The sequence below is a fragment of the Octopus bimaculoides genome, chromosome 3 (genome assembly GCF_046866305.1).
Source record: "Octopus bimaculoides isolate indiv1 chromosome 3, ASM4686630v1, whole genome shotgun sequence".
NCBI classification, from domain to species: Eukaryota; Metazoa; Mollusca; class Cephalopoda; order Octopoda; family Octopodidae; genus Octopus; species Octopus bimaculoides.
The window spans coordinates 78,101,097-78,120,827 of record NC_142930.1 but is presented as its reverse complement, the minus strand read 5'-3'; the positions used below and the strand labels follow the sequence as shown (position 1 = coordinate 78,120,827).

At 40.6% G+C, this 19,731-nt stretch overlaps 1 protein-coding gene across 4 annotated transcripts in view; it reads left to right on the top strand.

Moving 5' to 3' along the window:
• Window positions 1-19,731, top strand: part of LOC106880813 (double-stranded RNA-binding protein Staufen homolog) — a 179,383-nt gene that overhangs the window by 58,131 nt on the left and 101,521 nt on the right. The window lies entirely within an intron of this gene.

The following is a 19,731-nucleotide window of genomic DNA, read 5'->3' as shown; positions in this document are numbered from 1 at the left end:
TAATGATAAAGCAGAGCTTTTTGCTCAATTATTTAGTTCTCACTCTATTCTCGATGACTCTGGTCATCCACTTCCTGATGTTTTTCTCAAAATTGATAAACTGTTACACAGTTGTCATATTACTTCTGCTAAGGTTGCGGCCATTGTGGCACAGTTGGATCCATGTAAAGCAACTGGACCTGATGATATTACAGTCATTGTTCTTCAGAAGTTCTCTCCTGAGTTGTCTGCTGTCTTATCTAGGCTCTTCCAAAGTGTATCTCAGAATCTTGTTTTCCTTTTTTATGGAAGTTCCCAACTGTTGTTCTTATCTTTAAGAACTGTGGTGATCAATCTAATCCTTGTAATTACAGACCAGTTAGTCAACTACCAATCATCAATAAGGTTTTTGAGTATTTGGTTAATGACTCTCTCGTAAATTATCTTGACTCAAATCATTTATTCTCTGACTCTCAATATGGTTTCCTTGCAGGACGGTCTACTGCTAATCTTCTCACTGTTATATCCGAGTGTGTTTATCATGCCTTGAATATATCTGATCAAGCTAGAGCAGTTGCTCTTGATAACTCTAAGGCATATTTGATAGGGTTTGGCATGCTGGACTTCTTTGGAAGCTCCAATCCTTTAGTGTGTCAGGTTCCATGCTGAACATCATCTCCACTTACCTTTATGACCATAGGATCAAGGTTGTTCTTGATGGTCAGTCTTCATCTAGTTATTCTATTAATGGTGGGGTTCCTCAAGGTTCTGTCCTGGGCCCAACTCTCTTTTTATCAATGATCTGCCTGATCATATCATCTGTCAGCTAGTAATCTATGCTGATAACTCAACTTTGTACTCTTGTTTGGACAAATCTGATGACTTGTTTGATAAGGTTGAGATCGCTGCTAACCTTGAGAATGATCTTCGATCTATTACTGAGTGGGGTAGGAAATGGCTTGTAACATTCAGTCCATCAAAAACTAAACTTCTTTCAATTAATTGCTTCAGACATCCTTTCTTGCCATCGGTTTCGATGGATGGTATTGACTTACCTAAAAGTCGTTCTTTTCATCTCCTAGGAGTGACTTTCTGTAATGATTTTTCTTGGAGGACTTGCATTGACTCCATTGCCAAATCAGCTGCAATGAAGGTACGCTCACTCCTTTGTTCAAGGAGTTAACTCACTCCTAAGACTATTCTTTATCTTTATAAGTCCACCATTCGCCCCTGCATTGAGTACTGTTGTCACATATGGGCAGGTGCTCCTGCAGATTGTTTAACTCTGTTGGACCACATTCAATGCTGTATTTGTAATGCTATTAGTCCTGAATTGGATTCATTCTCTCATCGTCTCGTGTGGCTTCCTTGTCTCTTTTCTGTAAGTATTTTTATGGACATTGTTCAGCTGAGCTCTCTTCTCTGGTTCCTCCTTTAAGAACTTATCAGTGATCAATTAGACTTGCATCCAGTCCTCATCACTATACTGTGCAATCTCCTAAATGTCATAAAGCACTTTACAGTACCAATTTCTTCCCTCACACCTCTAAACTTTGGAATTCACTTCCACAGTCTGGTTTTCCTTTTCACTATGACCTCCAGTCTTTTAAGTCTAATGTACATCAATATCCCACTTTCTCCAAATCGACTTCGAATTTCCTCTGCTGACAGAATGCGAAATCCAGAAGATGAACAGCTAAGACCTTACTTCAACCTTTCATATACTCCTATTTCAACGTTGATCATAATCCCCACCACCCTTGTTCTTTATTATCTATCTATTTCTTTACCATGTAAACATTGCTTGTTTGATTCATCTCCCTGTTTGTCTTAAATTCATGCATTCCTTTTAATCGCCACGCTTTATTTATTTATTTTCTTTACTTTATTCAAGTTTATCGTTCCTTTAACTCATTCTCTCTCAATCTGTCTAAATTTGTCTACCATAGTATAAAAGTGCAGAAGTGGCTCTCCCTTTAAACTTACTGGCTCGCGGTATACCCGCCCTCCCACCCCCTCCACCAGTGCCGGAAGTTCTTATCCTCTGTCATCTTTGGTTGTCTCCCGCGAGCACTTCTAAGGGCCTAATGACATCCCCTCCCCTACCCAGGGTTTTATGGATCTTATAGCACATAAAGATGGTGTAGTTTATGCAGGTTGTAGACATTGTTTTGTTTATGAATTCTGCCAAATGCAAGCTTTCTTTTCAGGTACAGGACACTGCTTTCCCTCATCCCAGGGTCTCACTGGCCCACACCGTGGGAATTGGCACTCTCAACGTCGGCACACTGAAAGGTAGGTCTGGTGAGATTGTTGAGATGCTTGAACGGAGACGCGTAGATTTGTGTTGCATCCAAGAAGTAAGGTGGAGAAGAGGTTCTGCTAGGTTCCTCAAAGGCAGAGAAATGAGTTGATAAGGTAATCGAGGTAGTCAGAATATGTGACAGAGTACTTAAGATTAGATTAGTGCTTCACCATAGATTAGCCACTGTCATCTCGGCCTATGCCCCTCAACTGGGGCTACCGGATGGACAGAAAGACCAATTCTATGACACCCTGTTGCAAACTACCTCATTGACGAATGACAGGGACCTTCTCTTTGTGGTTGGTGATTTCAAAGGACATGTTGGACAACATGCAGGGGGCTTCTATGGCGTACATGGAGGCTATGGCTTCGGTTCCCGCAATGAGGAGGGAACCAGACTGCTGGAGATCTGTGATGCAAATGATCTTATGGTTTGCAATACCAACTTCAGGAAACCTACCTGTCACCTAGTCACCTACCGTTCCAGCAGACACACTAGCCAAATCAACTACATCCTTGCCAGAAATAGGGAAAGAGAACTGCTTATAAATGCCAAAATCTTCCCAGGCAAAGAATGTACCCCTCAACACAGATTAGTAGCTAGCGACTTCGAGATCAAGGCTAAGTGGATGCCCAGCTTGGAGGAGAAGGGTCTGGAAGCTTAAAGATCATGCAAATGGACAGAGATTTTAGAAATGTCTTACTCGAAGCATTTGACGAAATAGAAGGGGATATAGCATCACACAACGTGGAAGCCAATTGGAAGTTTCTACGGGACAACCTGCTGAGAGCCACCGACCTGATCTTTGGCTGGTGCAAAGTCCTCTCTCTACCCAAAAACCAATGTGGTTGACAGGGCTATTAGATAAAAGAAACCGGCTTAGAAGGACTGGAGGAACGGAGGTAGCAGGAACTTGTATCAGACTGCCAGAAGGGAAGCTAGGAGACAGGTTTACTTAGCCAGAGGGGAAGCAGATAAGAAAAATTTGCCAATGTTCTGCGCCGTGAGGACCAAAGACTTTAAGTATTTCGTGTTGCATAACAGTGTGTGAGAGACAAATGAGTCCGCATGGATGATGGTTCACTTGCACTAGACATGGCTGCAAAGAGAGAGGTTTGGAGATGCCACTATGAAAGGTTGCTCAATAAAGAGAATGAATGAGAGAAAGAGAGTTGTGCCGAATGTTGATCCAACAGAGGACCAGCTATCTGAGTTGACAGTACCATGTTAGATAAAACAATTATAAGTATGAAGATAGGGAAAGCCCCCCGGCACATCAGGAATCAATGCAGAGATGCTCAAAATATCTGGCAGTGTCAGCTATAGCCTAGTCACCCATATAATTAATCAGGTGATACACGAAGGAGTTATACCCAATGACTGGTGTAGCAGCACCATAGTCAACTGCTACAAAGGTAAAGGTGACGCTTTAGACACAAACAATTACAGAGGTATCAAGTTGTTGGACCGGGTAATGAAGGTCACCGAGAGGGTCATAGCCCAACAAATTAGGGAGAGAGTCAGTTTAGATGAGATGCAGTTTGGGTTCGTTCCAGGGAAAAGCACTACTGATGCTATATTTCTGGTAAGACAGCTGCAGGAAAAATATCTAGCCAAAGATAAACCTCTGTACCTGGCTTTCATTGATATGGAGAAAGCCTTTGACAGGGTCCCCCGCTCCCTTATCTGGTGGTCAATGAGGAAACTAGGGATAGATGAGTGGTTAGTAAGACCTGTGCAAGGCATGTACAGGGACGCTGTCAGTAAGGTGAGGGTTGGCAACGAGTACAGTGAAGAATTCCAGGTAGAGGTAGGGGGTCCACCAAGGTTCAGTCCTCAACTCCCTCCTATTTATCATAGTCCTCCAGGCAATAACACAGGAATTCAAGACAGGATGCCCCTGGGAGCTCCTCTATGCTGATGACATTGCCCTAATTGCTGAGTCACTATCAGAACTAGAGGAGAAATTTCAGGTGTGGAAGCAAGGACTAGAATTCAAGGGCCTTAGAGTCAACCTAACTAAAAACCAAACTCCTAATAAGTAGGAAGGTAGACAAAACACAAACCCCTTCAGGTAGATGGCCCGTCTCGATCTGTAGAAAAGGCGTAGGTAGAAACTCTATAAGATGTACCCAGGTGCAACTCTATAAGAGGTGCAGCAATATCAAAGGAAGGCCAACTGGAAAGATAGTTTTTGTATGTAGCAGATGCTCAGGAGCAATAAATTCTGAAAATGTGCAGAAAACAACCTTTACCACACTCCAGAGAGAAAGACTAGAAATAGTTGATAGCTTCCTCTACTAAGGTGACCAAGTTTCTAGCAGGAGAGGGTGCGCTGAAAGTGTAGCTGCTAGAATAAGAATAGCCTGGGCAAAGTTTAGAGAGCTCTTACTTCTGCTGGTGACAAAGGGCCTCTCACTCAGCGTAAAAGGCAGACTGTATGACGCATTTGTACGAACAGCCATGCTACATGGAAGCAAGCCATGGGCTGTGACTACTGAGGACATGCGTAAGCTCGCTAGAAACGAAGCCAGTATTCTCCGATGGATGTGTAATGTCAGTGTGCATACTAGATAGAGTGTAAGTACCTTGAGAGAAAAGTTGAACCTAAGAAACATCAGTTGTGGTGTGCAAGAGAGACGATTGCGCTGGTATGGTCATGTGGCAAAAATGGATGAGGATAGGTGTGTGAAAATGTGCCATACCAGTTTTGCCCCTCCATACATAGATTTGCCTTGAGTTTGATTTCTTTCTTGCTATCTTTCTTGCATATCCTAGTTCTTTTAGGACTGTTCTTACAGAGTATGGCAACATTTCCATGTTGTTTGCAACTTCTCTGATGCTAAGATGGCAGTTTCTGATGATTTCCCTCTTCAGTACCCACTTTTCTCCATCCAAAATGATATTGGCCTTCCAAAACGAGGTTTCACAAGACAATATCCTTTGTCTTGAAACCTTTTGACAATATTATTAACAGTCTGATGATTTATTTTAAATTCTTTTCTGCTTCTCTGTTCAAATTCCTGCAATGGTGCCATCTTATGATTTGCTCTCATTTGAACTCGCTAATTTCTGCATTTCCTTTCACTTTCATAATGAAATATCTTTTGAAAAATCCATTAATTTGTTTAAGATGAGAGAAAATTCAATATAAAATGCAAGAAACATTACCAGTTATGAAATCTCAAAAATTTAGGATGGTTAAAAACTTATTGCAGCCACTGTACAGCAAAATTTTAATGGAGAAGAATTGTCCAAATTACTGGATTATCTATCAGTTGAACTTAATGCACATAAGACATGTGTGTACCATAAAGGTAAGATAAACAGAACAAAATAAAAGAACGAAACAAAATGAAATGCTGAGATTTGTTTTTGAAGAAAACTAGGAAATGAAATACATGCCATCAACTAAATGAAATAAACTCATATATATATATATATATATATATATATATACGTAATTACACAGAAACATCTGTAATAATGATTCACCATCCAACTTAAACTGTCATGCATCATACAGGTAAATATGAAAATGAGGTAAATTTTAAAGAAAAATATAAATTATATATCATCGTCATCATACATCTGCTCTCAACGTTGGTGTGGGTTAGATGGTTTGACTGAAGCTGATGAGCCAGAGAGCTGCACCAGGTTCCAGTCTGATTTGGTATGGTTTCTACAGCTGGATGCCCTTCATAATGCCAACCACTCCAAGAGTGTAATGGGTACTTCTACATACCACTGGAACAGATGCCATTTACATGATACCAACAACAACCTCGACTATGATTCACAGGTGGGTGCCATTTACATGGCACTAGCAACAACCAAAACTACGATGTGTGGGTACCACTTACATGGCACCAGCAGTGACTATGACTATGATTCATGGGTACTGTTTGCATGGCACTGGCAACAACTACAACTTACAAGTGCCATTTACATGGCACTGGCAGTGAATGACCCTGACTGATGCATGGGTGCCATTTACATGACGCCAGCACAGCCTCAACTAAAATTTCACTTGCTCTGACAAGTCTTCTCAAGCACAGCATATTGCCAGAGTTCTTGATCACTTTTCAACACCTCCATGAGGCCCAACATTCGAAGATCATGCTTCACTACCTCATCCCATGTTTTCCTGGGTCTACCTCTTCCACAGGTTCCCTTCACAGTTAGAGATAAGCACTTCTTTACATAGCTGTTCTCGTCTATATGCATCACATGACCATAGCAACGCACTCATCTCTCTTGCACACTACATCTGATGGTTCTTATGCCCAGCTTTTCTCTCAAGATGCTTACACTCTGTCATACATGCACACTAACATTTCACATCTGGCGAAGCATACTAGCTTCATTTCTTTCAAGCCTATACATATCCTCATTGGTCATAGCCCATGTTGCACTGCCATGTTTCAGGTCATCCCATAAGTTCTGTCCGATTTTACCTTTTTTTAAAATTGAATGAAATTTAATTGTATTTTAGAATGTCTAATGGAATTAAATATTATTTTACACAATAATAGAATTAAAATTTGTTTGATTAAAACCCTTTCTAACATGGAAGTATCCAAAGAGCATTTAGAGGCACATAATGCTTTATGAGTACAAAAAAGGAAACTCTGCAGCCGAAACGGCTTGAAACATACACTCAGTTTATGGGAAAGAATGCTTGAATGAAAGAACTTGCAGAAGATGGTTTGAAAAATTCAGAAGTGGAGATTTCAGCCTTGAAGATGAAGATCGAACTAGACGTCCAGTTGAGTTTGATAAGCTCCTAGAGGCCTTACTTGAAGAAAATGCTGCATTATCAGTTGAAGAATTGGCAATAAAGCTTAGATCAAGCCATACAACTGTTCATCGTCATCTTCAACAACTTGGAAAGGTTCCTAAACTTGGAAAATGGGTGCCTCATGAATTGTCCGAAAACAACTGCAAATCCTGAGTTGACATCTGCTCTTCTCTCCATTCTCACAAACTCATTTCACCCTTTTTGGATAGACTTGTGACTAGTGATGGAAAATGGCTCTTCTATCGAAATGTTAAACATTGTAAATAGTGGCTTGTTAAAAGGGAAAAAGCTCAAACACAATCGAGAAGGGAACTTCATTGGAAAAAGGTTCTTCTCTCTATCTTGTGGAATTGCAAAGGAGTAATTCTCTTTGAATTGTTACCACTTAATGCAACAATCAATGCTCAAGTGTATTGTCAGCAATTAGAGCGTTTGAACCAAACTTTGAAGGAAAAAAGACCCGCTTTAGTGAATCGAAAAGGAGTGATGTTTCATCAGGACAATGCGCGACCCCACACTGCAAAGATCACATCACAGAAGATCAAAGAGCTTGGTTGGGAAAAAATTCCTCATCCACCTTTTTCTCCCGACCTTGTTCCTTCAGACTACCATTTGTTTCATGGATTAAAGAATCATTTGGGGGACGTAACTTTCGCAAGCCAGGAGGAGGTTGAAATTGACATTTCAGAGTTCTTCGCTTTGAAACCAAAAGAGTTTTACATTGATGAGATTAAAAAGCTTGTAAATAGATGGAAGGAAGTCATAGATAATCAGGGAAAGTACGTTGATGATTAAATTTCAATTAAATATAGCGTTTGATCACTTCTTTTCTTTATTCAAAATTCAGACAGAACTTATGGGATGACCTGTTAGCATAGCTATTTGCACACAGACATCTTACTGTCTGCCTTTCACTCTGAGGGAGAGGCCCTTTGTTATCAACAGAGGTAGGAACACTCTGAACTTTGCCCATCCTATTCTTATTTTCGCAGCTACACTCTCAGAGCATCTACCTCCACTACTGACTTGGTCACCCAGGTAACAGAAGCTATCAACTATCTCTAGCTTACCCACCTGGCATTTGGTAGAGTTTATTTTCTGTACATTTGTAGTGTTAATTGTACCTGTGCACCTTCCACACACACAAACTATTTTCCTTGTTAATGTTCCTCTGATATTGCTGCACCTTTTATGTGTCCAAAGCTTACACCGAGTATTCTTTGGAGTTTCTACCTTTGCCTTTTCTACAGATCAAATAGGGCCATCCACCTGGAGGGATTTGTGATTTGTATGCCTTTCTACTTATTAAGCCTTTGGTTTTTGTTAAGTTAACTCTAAGGCCCTTTGATTCTTGACCTAGATTCTGCATCTGAAATTTTTTCTATATTTCTGGCAGTGGTTTGGCTATGAGAAGAAAGTCATCAGCATAGAGGCGCTCTCAGGGGCAGCCCATCTTAAACTACTCTGCTGTTGTAGTAAAGATTGTTTGCCAACATAACATGGCAGCCCTGGTTTAGGACGAATGTTGCTGTAATTTAGCCCCAGGAGACATTGTCTCCAGCTGGCTATACGGTACAATCTGTGTCCTTATATTTTTGAACTAGCACCCCCACTCAGCTCAAAATAATATCTGTGTATCACGATTTCCGGGTTATTTCCCTTCATCAGCACAGAATAATTGTTTGGCTAGAGGTGGCGCTGCCAATCTTTACTACAAAGTACTGTTGCTGAATATCTCTCGTTGTGGGATTTAAAAATAATAATACTCTGTTATTGCCTGGAGGACTATGATGAACAGGAGGGTGCTGAGGACTGATACTTGGTGAAGCCCTACTCTGAATTCATCGCTATACCTGTTGCCAACCCTCACCTTGTAGACAGCATCTCTGTATATGGCTTGTACCGCTCTCACCAACTACTTGTCTATCCCTAGTGTTTGCATTGACCACCAGATAAGGGAGCAAGGGACTTTGTCAAAGGCTTTCTCCATATCAACAAAAGCCAGATACAAAGGTCTTTCTTTAACTAGGTACTTCTCCTGCAGCTGTCTTACCAGAAATATAGCATCAGTGGTGCTTCTCCCTGGCACATAACTAAATTGTATCTCATCTAGACTAACTCTCATCCTAATTAGTTGGGTTATATCCCTCTCCATAACATTCATCACTTGATCTAACAGTTTGATGCCCCTGTAATTATTTCTGTTCAAGTTATTACCTTTGCTTTTGTAACAGTTGATTATGATGCTGCTACACCAGTCATTGGGTATGACTCCCTCATGTCCAACCTGATTTACTATATGCGTAACCAATCCATAGCCCCACACCGCCAGATATTTAAGCATCTCAGTGATTCCTGATGGGCCGGGAGGCTTTCCTGGTCTTCTCATCCATCATGGCTTTAACTACCATGCTATTGTCTATTCGGATTGCTGGTCCCTTTGTCGGATCCACTTTAGGCAGACTCTCCTTCTCCCATGTGTTCTCTACATTTAGTAGCTTTTCATAATAGCACTTCCAAGCCTCTTTCTTTGCAGAGTCACTAACCGCAAGTGAACCATCACCCATGCAAACACACTTCTCTCCCACATCACAATTTTCTCTAGTATACTGTCTTGCAATCCAAAACACTTCAAGTCTCTAGTCCTCATGCTGTAAAGTATTGACAAACTTCTCCCTTTCTACTTCACTCCTGGTTAAGCATACCTGCTTCCAAGCTTCCCTTCTAGCTGCATGATAAAATTCCTTGCTACCACCACCCTTCCAGTCCTTCCAAGCCTGTTTTTTTGCTCTAATGGCCTGGGTAGGACTTTGCACCAGCCACAAATTTGGTCTGCAGCACTCCACAAGTTGTACTTAGGAACTTCCACTTATCCTCTGTGCTACAAGCATGTAACTCCTCCTCTTTCTTATCATATGCTTCATTTAGGATGTTTCTAAATCTCTGACTAATCAAAAGATCCTTAAGCTTTCATACCCTTTTCCAAACTAGCTTGCTTCTTGGAATCTTATGAGCCAGTAGTTTGAAGTCCCCGAGTAACCCATGTTGTGAGGTACATTCTTCTCTAGGAAAGGCCTTTGCATTTATAAGCAGCCACGAATCCTACTTTCTTGTGAGGATGTCGTGAGTCTGGCTAGCATGGTTATTGGATTTATAGGTTATCAAGTGACTGACTGGTTTTCTGAAGTTAGTGTTGCAGATCATTAGGTCATTTGTCACAGAACTCCAGCATTCTTATACCCTCCGCATTTCAATAACCAGTTGCATGTCCAACATGCACCCCATGCATGTGTGTACACACACACACACACTCACCATTCCTAAAAGAGCTTCTAACTTTCTTCAGTGTATGTGGGAAACCCCAAATTATTTTATTTTCCTCCTTCTATGTAATAATGCATTCCAGTTGTAATCGGTTCAAAGGAAAAAGTAAACAAAATAAACAGTTTTTCAATTCTTACTATATTTGGGTGTAAATTCACTTTTTTCTTTATTGCTATTGGAGGTGATCAGAATTGTTTCACATTTGGAGAAATATCTGATTCACACAAATTTATATGTGTGTCTATATATATAAATACACACACACACATATATATATATAGGCGCAGGAATGGCTGTGTGGTAAGTAGCTTGCTTACCAACCACATGGTTCTGGGTTCAGTCCCATTGTGTGGCATCTTGGGTAAGTGTCTTCTACTAAAGCCTTGGGCCAACTAAAGCCTTGTGAGTTTGGTAGATGAAAACTGAAAGAAGCCCAGTGTGTGTGTATATATATATATATACATGTGTGTGTGTTTGTGTATGTATATGTTTGTGTGTCTGTTTGTCACCCCAACATCACTTGACAACTGATGCTGGTGTGTTTACGTCCCCGTAACTTAGCAGTTTAGCATAAGAGACCGTTAGAATAAGTACTAGACTTACAAAGAATAAGTTGGGCGGTTGATTTGCTCAATTAAAGGTGATGCTCCAGCATAGCCACAGGCAAATGACTGAAACGAATACAAGAATATATAATATATATATATATATACATATATATATATATATATATATATATATATATATATATGTATATGTATTAGCTCTTTCAGTAATCACTCTCAGGAATTTAGTTAGAAATATTTTCACTTAGATTTTCTAGATTATCTGCCAATGTTGATATCTTTAATGAAAAAGCCGAATTTTATAACTTTGCTTTACTTAAAGTAGGCTATAAAGAAAAAATTACCAATATTAACCCTATTGACATTAATTCTACCTCTATTAATCAGGACATGAAATCAAGTTATAATGATATTAACAATATAAATTTTAGTTCGAATAACAACACTAAATCGATTAATGTAATTCTGCATCACCTTTTTTCATTATAAAGGTACATCAACGACTTTTAAAGATAATTACCCTAATAACAAGGTATGTGCTAGCAAAACTGTTTGGTTGATAATTCCACATGGTAAGCAGATCAAATCCAACCTCCCTTACCAGTTTTGAGAAGGTATAGATAAGAATTTTCCCCAAAATCCAAGATACTATTTGATTATTAATTCACACCAAATCAGGAATGGATTTTCAAACACTAAAAACCTTTCACAAATCATCTCTTCGCATAATAATAAGTTGTTAAAAACAAATCCACTTAATGAAAATAATAACATTGATATTACTAAAATTAACCATTCTTTAATGGTTAACAATATTAGTATTTCTGATATAAATTCCAATTGCATTCATTTCCTTTGCAGTAATTCTAAGACTAGACACTCTATTTATCAATGTAAAATTACTTCCGGTTCTGACAGCTCTTTTTATATAGGTAGTTCTTCATTTCAGTTATCCAAAAGAACATCTAATCATTACTCTACATTTAGACATATCAATAAATGTAACAATACTGGGCTTAGTAAATTAATTTGGTCTCTAAAGGAACATGATAAACAGTTTGATTTGGAATGGAATATCCAAATCATTTCCGTATGATAAAGGTAAATCTTTTTGTTCACTCTGTAACGATGAATTGTATTTCATCCTGTTCTCAGAGAATCCTCTTGTAAGCCCATTTAAAGAACACATTTATTGTTGCAAACATTGGTAAAAGCATACCTTTAGTTCCTATAAGTGATTTCTACCAGTCTATATAATTTGACCTTTAATTGCCTTCCTACATTTCACTTCCACTAAATATATGTATTTTCATGCCTTTAACTTTTATTCCTATTCACCTGTCGCACTATATTTCTCCATTTTTAATTTTCTGCTAATTTCTTTCTTTAAATTGCCTTTGACGTTATATATATTAATGGTTTTTTAAAAAAATAACGTACCAGCATTCCCTTCATCATATATGCAATAATCACATTTGGGTAAAATGTCTTATTGATTTGCGTTTCTCTTTTTTTCTCTGATGAGAAGATTGCATTGTTTTCTATCATTTTATTCCTTCTGGAATAATACCAATGTATTCTTCAAAACATATGTCGGAATTATAAAGATTTGATTAACACCTGTGTTTAACTCCATTTATTTCTTTATCTAATATATATTTATATATATCATCATCATCGTTTAATGTCCGCTTTCCATGCTGGCATGGGTTGGACGGTTTGATCGGGGACTGGCAAGCCAGATGGCTGCACCAGACTCCAATCTGATCTGGAAGAATTTCTACAGCTGGATGCCCTTCATAATGCCAACCATTCTGAGGGTGTAGTGGGTGCTTTTACATGCCACCAGCATGAGGGCCAGTCAGGCGGTACTGGCAACGGTCACGCTCAAATGGTGTTTTTTATGTGTCACCTGCACAGGAGCCAGTCCAGCAGCACTGGCAATGGCCTCTCTCAAATGTTGCTTTACACATGCCACTGGCACAAGTGCCAGGGAGGCGATGCTCCTAGCGATAACGCTTGGATGGTGCTTTTTACATGCCACTGGCACGAGGGCCAGTCGGCAGCCATGGCAACGATCACGCTCGGATGGTGCTCTTAGCACACTACTAGCACGGATGCCAGTCATGCGGTGCTGTCATCATATTTGATTTCGATTTCACTTGCCTCAACAGGTCTTCACAAGCAGAGTTTAGTGTCCAATGAAAGAAAGGTACGTATAAGTGGGCTGGTTACACCAGTGGCATAGGCCACAAGTTATGGTCTCACTTGGCTTCCCGGGTCTTCTCAAGCACAGAATATTTCTAAAGGGTTAGGTATAGTCATTGCCTCAGTGAGGCCAAGTTTTCGAAGGTCGTGCTTCACCACCTCATCCCAGGTCTTCCGGGTCTACCTCTTCCACAGGTTCCCTCAACCGCTAGGGTGTGACACTTTTTCACACAGCTATCCTCATCCATTCTCGCTACATACCAGCGCAGTCGTCTCTCTTGCATACCACATCTGATGCTTCTTAGGTCCAACTTTTCTCTCAAGGCACTTACATTCTGTCAAGTATGCACACTGACATTACACATCCAACGGAGCATACTGGCTTTGTTCCTTGCAAGCTTACGCATGTCCTCAGCAGTCACAGCCCATGTTTCACTGCCATGTAGTATGGATGTTCATACACACACGTCATCCAGTCTACCTTTTACTCTGAGCGAGAAGCCCTTTGTCATCAGCAGAGGTAGAAGCTCTCTGAACTTTGCCCAGGCTATCCTTATTCTAGTAGCTACACTTTCAGAGCACCCACACCCGCTACTGACTTGGTCAGCTAGGTAACGGAAGCTATCAACTACTTCTAGTTTTTTTCCCTGGAATGTGGCAGAAGTTGTTCTCTACACATTTTCAGTATTTATTGCTCCTGAGCGTTTGCTACATACAAAAACTATCTTTCCAGTTGGCCTTCCTTTGATATTGCTGCACCTCTTAAGTGTCCATAGCTTACACTGGGTACATCTTATAGAGTTTCTACCTACGCTTTTTCTACAGATCCAGCAGGGCCATCTACCTGAAGGGTTTTGTGGTTTGTCTGCCTTCCTACTCATTAGGACTTTGGTTTTAGCTAGATTGACGCTAAAGCCCTTCGATTCTAGTCCTTGCTTCCACACCTGAAACTTCACCTCTAGTTCTGATAGTGACTCAGCAATTAGAGCAAGGTCATCAACATAGAGGAGCTCCCAGGAGCATCCTGTCTTGAATTTCTGTGTTATTGCCTGGAGGACTATGATAAATAGGAGGGGGCTGAAGACTGAACCTTGGTGGACCCCCTACCTCTACCTGGAATTCTTCACTGTACTCATTGGCAACCCTCACCTTACTGACAGTACATGGCTCGTACAGCTCTCACTAACCGTTCTACTATCCCTAGTTTCCTCATTGACCACCAGATAAGGGATCGGGGGACCCTTTCAAAGTTTTTTTCCATGTCAACGAAAGCCAGGTACAGAGGTTTATCTTTGGCTAGGTATTTCTCCTGCAGCTGTCTTACCAGAAATATAGCATCAATGGTGCTTTTCCCTGGCACGAACCCAAACTGCATCTCTCCCTAATTAGTTGGGCTATGACCCTCTCCGTGACTTTCATTACCTGATCTAACAACTTGATACCTCTGTAATTATTTGTATCTAAAGCGTCACCTTTACCTTTGTAGCAGTTGACTATGGTGCTGCTACACCAGTCATTGGGTATGACTCCTACGTGTATCACCTGGTTAACACTATGGGTGACTAGGCTATAGCCGACACTGCCATATATTTCGAGGATCTCTGCAGTGATTCCTGATGGGCCGGGGGCTTTCCCTGTCTTCATACTTATAATTGCTTTATCTACCATGGTACTGTCAATTCGGATAGCTGGTCTTTTAGTTGGGTCGACATTTTACAGACTCTCTTTCTCTCATTCATACTCTTTATTGCGCAACCTTTCATAGTGGCGTCTCCAAATCTCTCTCTTTGCAGCCTCATTTAGTGCAAGTGAACCATCATCCATGCGGACACATTTCTCTCCTACAACATCACGATTCTCTCTCACACACTGTCTTGCAACACAAAATACTTCAAGTCTTTGGTCCTCACAGCGCAGAACATTGGCAAATTTTTTCTTATCTGCCTCCCCTCTGGCTAAATAAACCTGCCTCCTAGCTTCCCTTCTGGCAGTCTGATACAATTCCCTGCTACCACCATTTTTCCAGTCCTTCCAACCCTGTTTCTCTTGTCTAATAGCCCTGTCAACCACATTGTTCCACTACCACATTACCTTGGGTCAAGAGGGGATTTTGCACCATCCACAGATCTGGTCAGTGGCTCTCAGCAGGTTGTCCTGTAGAAACCTACAATCGTCTTCCACGTTGTGTGATGCTATATCCCCTTCTATTTCGTGAAATGCTTCGAGTAAGACATTTCTAAATCTCTGTCCATTTACAGGATCTCTAAGCTTCCAAACCCTTCTCCTCCATGCTGGTTGTCTTCTGGACATCCATGATCCTGAAGTCGCTAACTACTAGTCTATGTTGAAGATACATTCTTTGCTTGGGAAGATTTTGGCATTTATAAGCAGCGATCAATCCGTTTTTCTGGCGAAGATGTATTCAATTTGGCTAGTGTGTCTTCCAGAACGGTAGGTGACTAGGTGACAGGCAGGTTTCCTGAAGTTAGTATTGCAAACCATAAGTTCATTTGCATCGCAGAACTCCAGCAATCTGGTTCCCTCCTCATTGCGGGAACCAAGACCATAGCCTCCTTGTACACCATGGAAGCCCTGTGAATGTTGTCCAACATGTCCATTGAAGTCACCAGCCACAAAGAGAAGGTCCCTGTCATTCTTCAATGAGGTAGTCTGCAAGAGGGTGTCATAAAATCTGTCTTTCTGCCCATCAGGTAGCCCCAGTTGAGGGGCATAGGCCGAGATAAATGGTTGCTAACCCATGATGAAGCACTAATCTAATCTTAAGTATTCTGTCGCATACTCTGACTGCCTCAATTACCTTATCAACCCATTTCTCCACAAGAAGTATGCCCATGCCTCCAACCCTGTCAGTGTTCCCTGCCGAGAAAATCTTGTACCTGTGTTCTTTGCCTGTGAGGAACCTCTTCTCCACCTTACTTCTTGGAGACATCACCGTTCAAGTATCTCAACAATCTCACCAGACCTACCTTTCAGTGTGCCAACTCTGACGGTGTGGGAGGTGTTGGCCCATGAGACCCTGGGACGGGGGACAGCAGCGTTATGTACCTGAAAAGAAAGCTCACATTTGGCAGAATTCATAAACAGTGGCCTTCAACCTGCATACACTACACCATCATTTTTGGAAGAGGGGGGAAGTGTTGGTGAATCAAGTTGTAAATCGAAAGAGAGAGAGAGAGACAGTGAGGCAGAGAGAGAGGAGGAGCCAGAGTTAGGGTGGTCAGGCATAGAACACGAGGGAGAAAAATATTCTTTGGGATTTTGGTTAACATAATTTAATGAAGCAGCAAATGCTGATAATAGTGAAATAGAATTGAAAAATCTTAGAATTTTCGGTCAGCCAGTCCGTGACAGATTTAGAAAGATGAGTTACGATGTGATAAACTTGAATAAATAGATATGTGATGATTAACGGATATGCATGAACTTAAGACAACAACGAGGAAGAAGAAACTATTGAAACTATGTTTACATGGTAATGAAATAGATAGAATAATGAAAAGAACTAATAAGGGGTTTATGATCTGCACAGAATTAGTGGAGTACATGAAACGAGATTGAAAAGACAAAATTTCTGAAATTCATATTCTTTCGGCGGAGTTATTGAAAATTGAGTAGGGAAATCCGAGTGTGTGCGCTAGTTTATATAGGGGGGGGGGGGTGAATCAAGTGGGAACTCGAAAGAGAGAGAGACAGACAAACTGAGGGTGAGAGGGTGCCAGAGTTAGGGTGGTCAGGCATAGAACACGAGGGAGAAATATATATATATATATATATTTATGTATAAATATTATCTTGGTTGAAAGACTTCGATAATGCAAAAATCTCACAGAAACTGGGATATTATACCTGGTTAAGGGGTAGAAATTCCATGTTAAAGTGATGTATTTGGGGTTGATAATAATAAATGGAGCAAAACACATATGATCAATAAGTTCCTTTAATTCCTACACATGTTTCAAAAATTATATGCACTCTACTCCAAAGGAATAAGAGATGCTGGAATTAAAGGAACTTATTGATTATATGCGTTTTGCTCCATTTATTATTATTCTATATATATATATATATATATATATAAAATATATGCGTGTGTGTGTGTATATATATATTATTTGTATTATTGTTTGATTGAATGCCATGTATCCATTTCCAAGTAAGTTTATCTTAATCTTTTTGATGCAACTCTACTCTATACTGTTTTCTCTCTCATCCTTTTCTCTAATTCCCTTTTTCTCCCCTTCACCGTTTTCTCTCTCTCTCTCTCTCCCTCTTTTTACTTTTCTCTCACATGTGACCATGAGCCATCTTTCTTTTCCACATGTGATCATCTTTCTTTTCTTTCATGACTGTCCTAAGGACTAGATGTATCCTATCTCTCTCTTCTATCTTTTCTCTTGTCAAAGGAAATATTTCTCCAGCGTTGGCTATTTTACCCTCATTCTGATGTAACAACCCTCCATGTTTGTTTTCGTTCGGTTTCCTTGTATGTCTCCACTGTCCTGTTTCTGTTCCCAACTTTGACCCTCCATAAATCTCAAATTTTATTTTGATACTTATGGGAGCAACTGTCTTCAAAGACTCATATTGTCGTTCAGTGCTCAAAAGGCGGAGTAGATAGGCAGCTGACAACTGATGAAGGGTTGTTTTTTGTGTTACTTGTCCCGTTTTCCATTTCTTTCTCTCATTGTTTGCATATTGAACTCATTTGTTTTTGTATTTCATATTCTTTGCTGTTGCTGACATCCTGTACCCATATGTGTGTGTGTGTGTGTGCACATATGTATATGTATGAGATTGGTTGAAGTGGAACTGAATAATGGTTTTGCTGCGAAGTATTAAATCAGAATTATCAGTTATTTATGTTCTGTACGAAAGCTTTTTTCACCCCTAGATATTTATATTTGTATATAAATTCATTAGTTACTATAATTTATTAGTTTCTTTTGCATATTCTTAGTTTATGTATGTGTATGCAAATATAGTATTGGTATATCCCATTTATGTTCATTAGAAATTAAATAAATAAAGAATTTTGACATGTACGAATATTTATTTCCCCCCACTGTATATATATATATATATATACAGGCGTAGGAGTGGCTGTGTGGTAAGTAGCTTGCTTACCAACCACATGGTTCCGGGTTCAGTCCCACTGCGTGGCACCTTGGGCAAGTGTCTTCTACTATAGCCTCGGGCCGACCAAAGCCTTGTGAGTGGATTTGGTAGACGGAAACTGAAAGAAGCCTGTCGTATATATGTGTATATATGTATGTGTGTGTATATGTTTGCGTGTCTGTGTTTGTCCCCCCAACATCGCTTGACAACCGATTCTGGTGTGTTTACGTCCCCGTAACTTAGCGGTTCGGCAAAAGAGACGATAGAATAAGTACTAGGCTTACAAAGAATAAGTCCTGGGGTCGATTTGCTCGACTAAAGGTGGTGCTCCAGCATGGCCACAGTCAAATGACTGAAACAAGTAAAAGAGTATATATATATATATATATATATATATATATATAAATAAATGTGCTGTGCGTGAGAAGACCCGGCAAGCCAAGTGAGATCGTTGCCAGTGCCCCTGGACTGGCTCTTGTGCGGGTGGCACATAAGATGTACCATCCTGAGCGTGACCGTTGCCAGTACCGCCTGACTGGCCTTGTAGGGTTTTCGAGCGAGATCGTTGCCAGTGCCCCTGGACTGGCTCTTGTGCGGGTGGCACATAAAAGACACCATTTCGAGCGTGGCCGTTTTCGTGCGGGTGACACGTAAAAGCACCCACTACATTCTCTGAGTGGTTGGCGTTAGGAAGGGCATCCAGCTGTAGAAACTCTGCCAAATTAGATTGGAGCCTGGTGTAGCCATCCGGTTGCACCAGTCCTCAGTCAAATCGTCCAACCCATGCTAGCATGGAAAGCGGACGTTAAACGATGATGATGATGATGATGATGATATATAGAAATTAAATAAATAAAGAATTTTGACATGTACGAATATTTATTTCCCCCCACTGTATATATATATATATATATATATATATAAATGTGCTGTGCGTGAGAAGACCCGGCAAGCCAAGTGAGATCGTTGCCAGTGCCCCTGTATATATAATATACTGGTGACAAAAGGCCTCTTGCTCAGAGCAAAAAGTAGACTGTATGACGCATGTGTACAAACAGCCATGCTACATGGCAGTGAAACATAGGCCGTGACTGCTGAGGACATGCGTAAGCACGCAAGGAATGAAGCCAGTATGCTCCGATGGATGTGTAATGTCAATGTGCATACTCGACAGAGTGTAAGTACCTTGAGAGAAAAGTTGGACCTAAGAAGCATCAGATATGGTGTGGAAGAGAGACGACTATGCTGGTATGTTCATGTGGCGAGAATGGATGAGTATAGCTGTGTGAAACAGTGCCACACCCTAGCAGTTGAGGGAACCTGTGGAAGAGGTAGACCCAGGAAAACCTGGGATGAGGTGGTGAAGCACGAACATTAGGCCTCACCAAGGCAATGACTAGTCACCGAGACC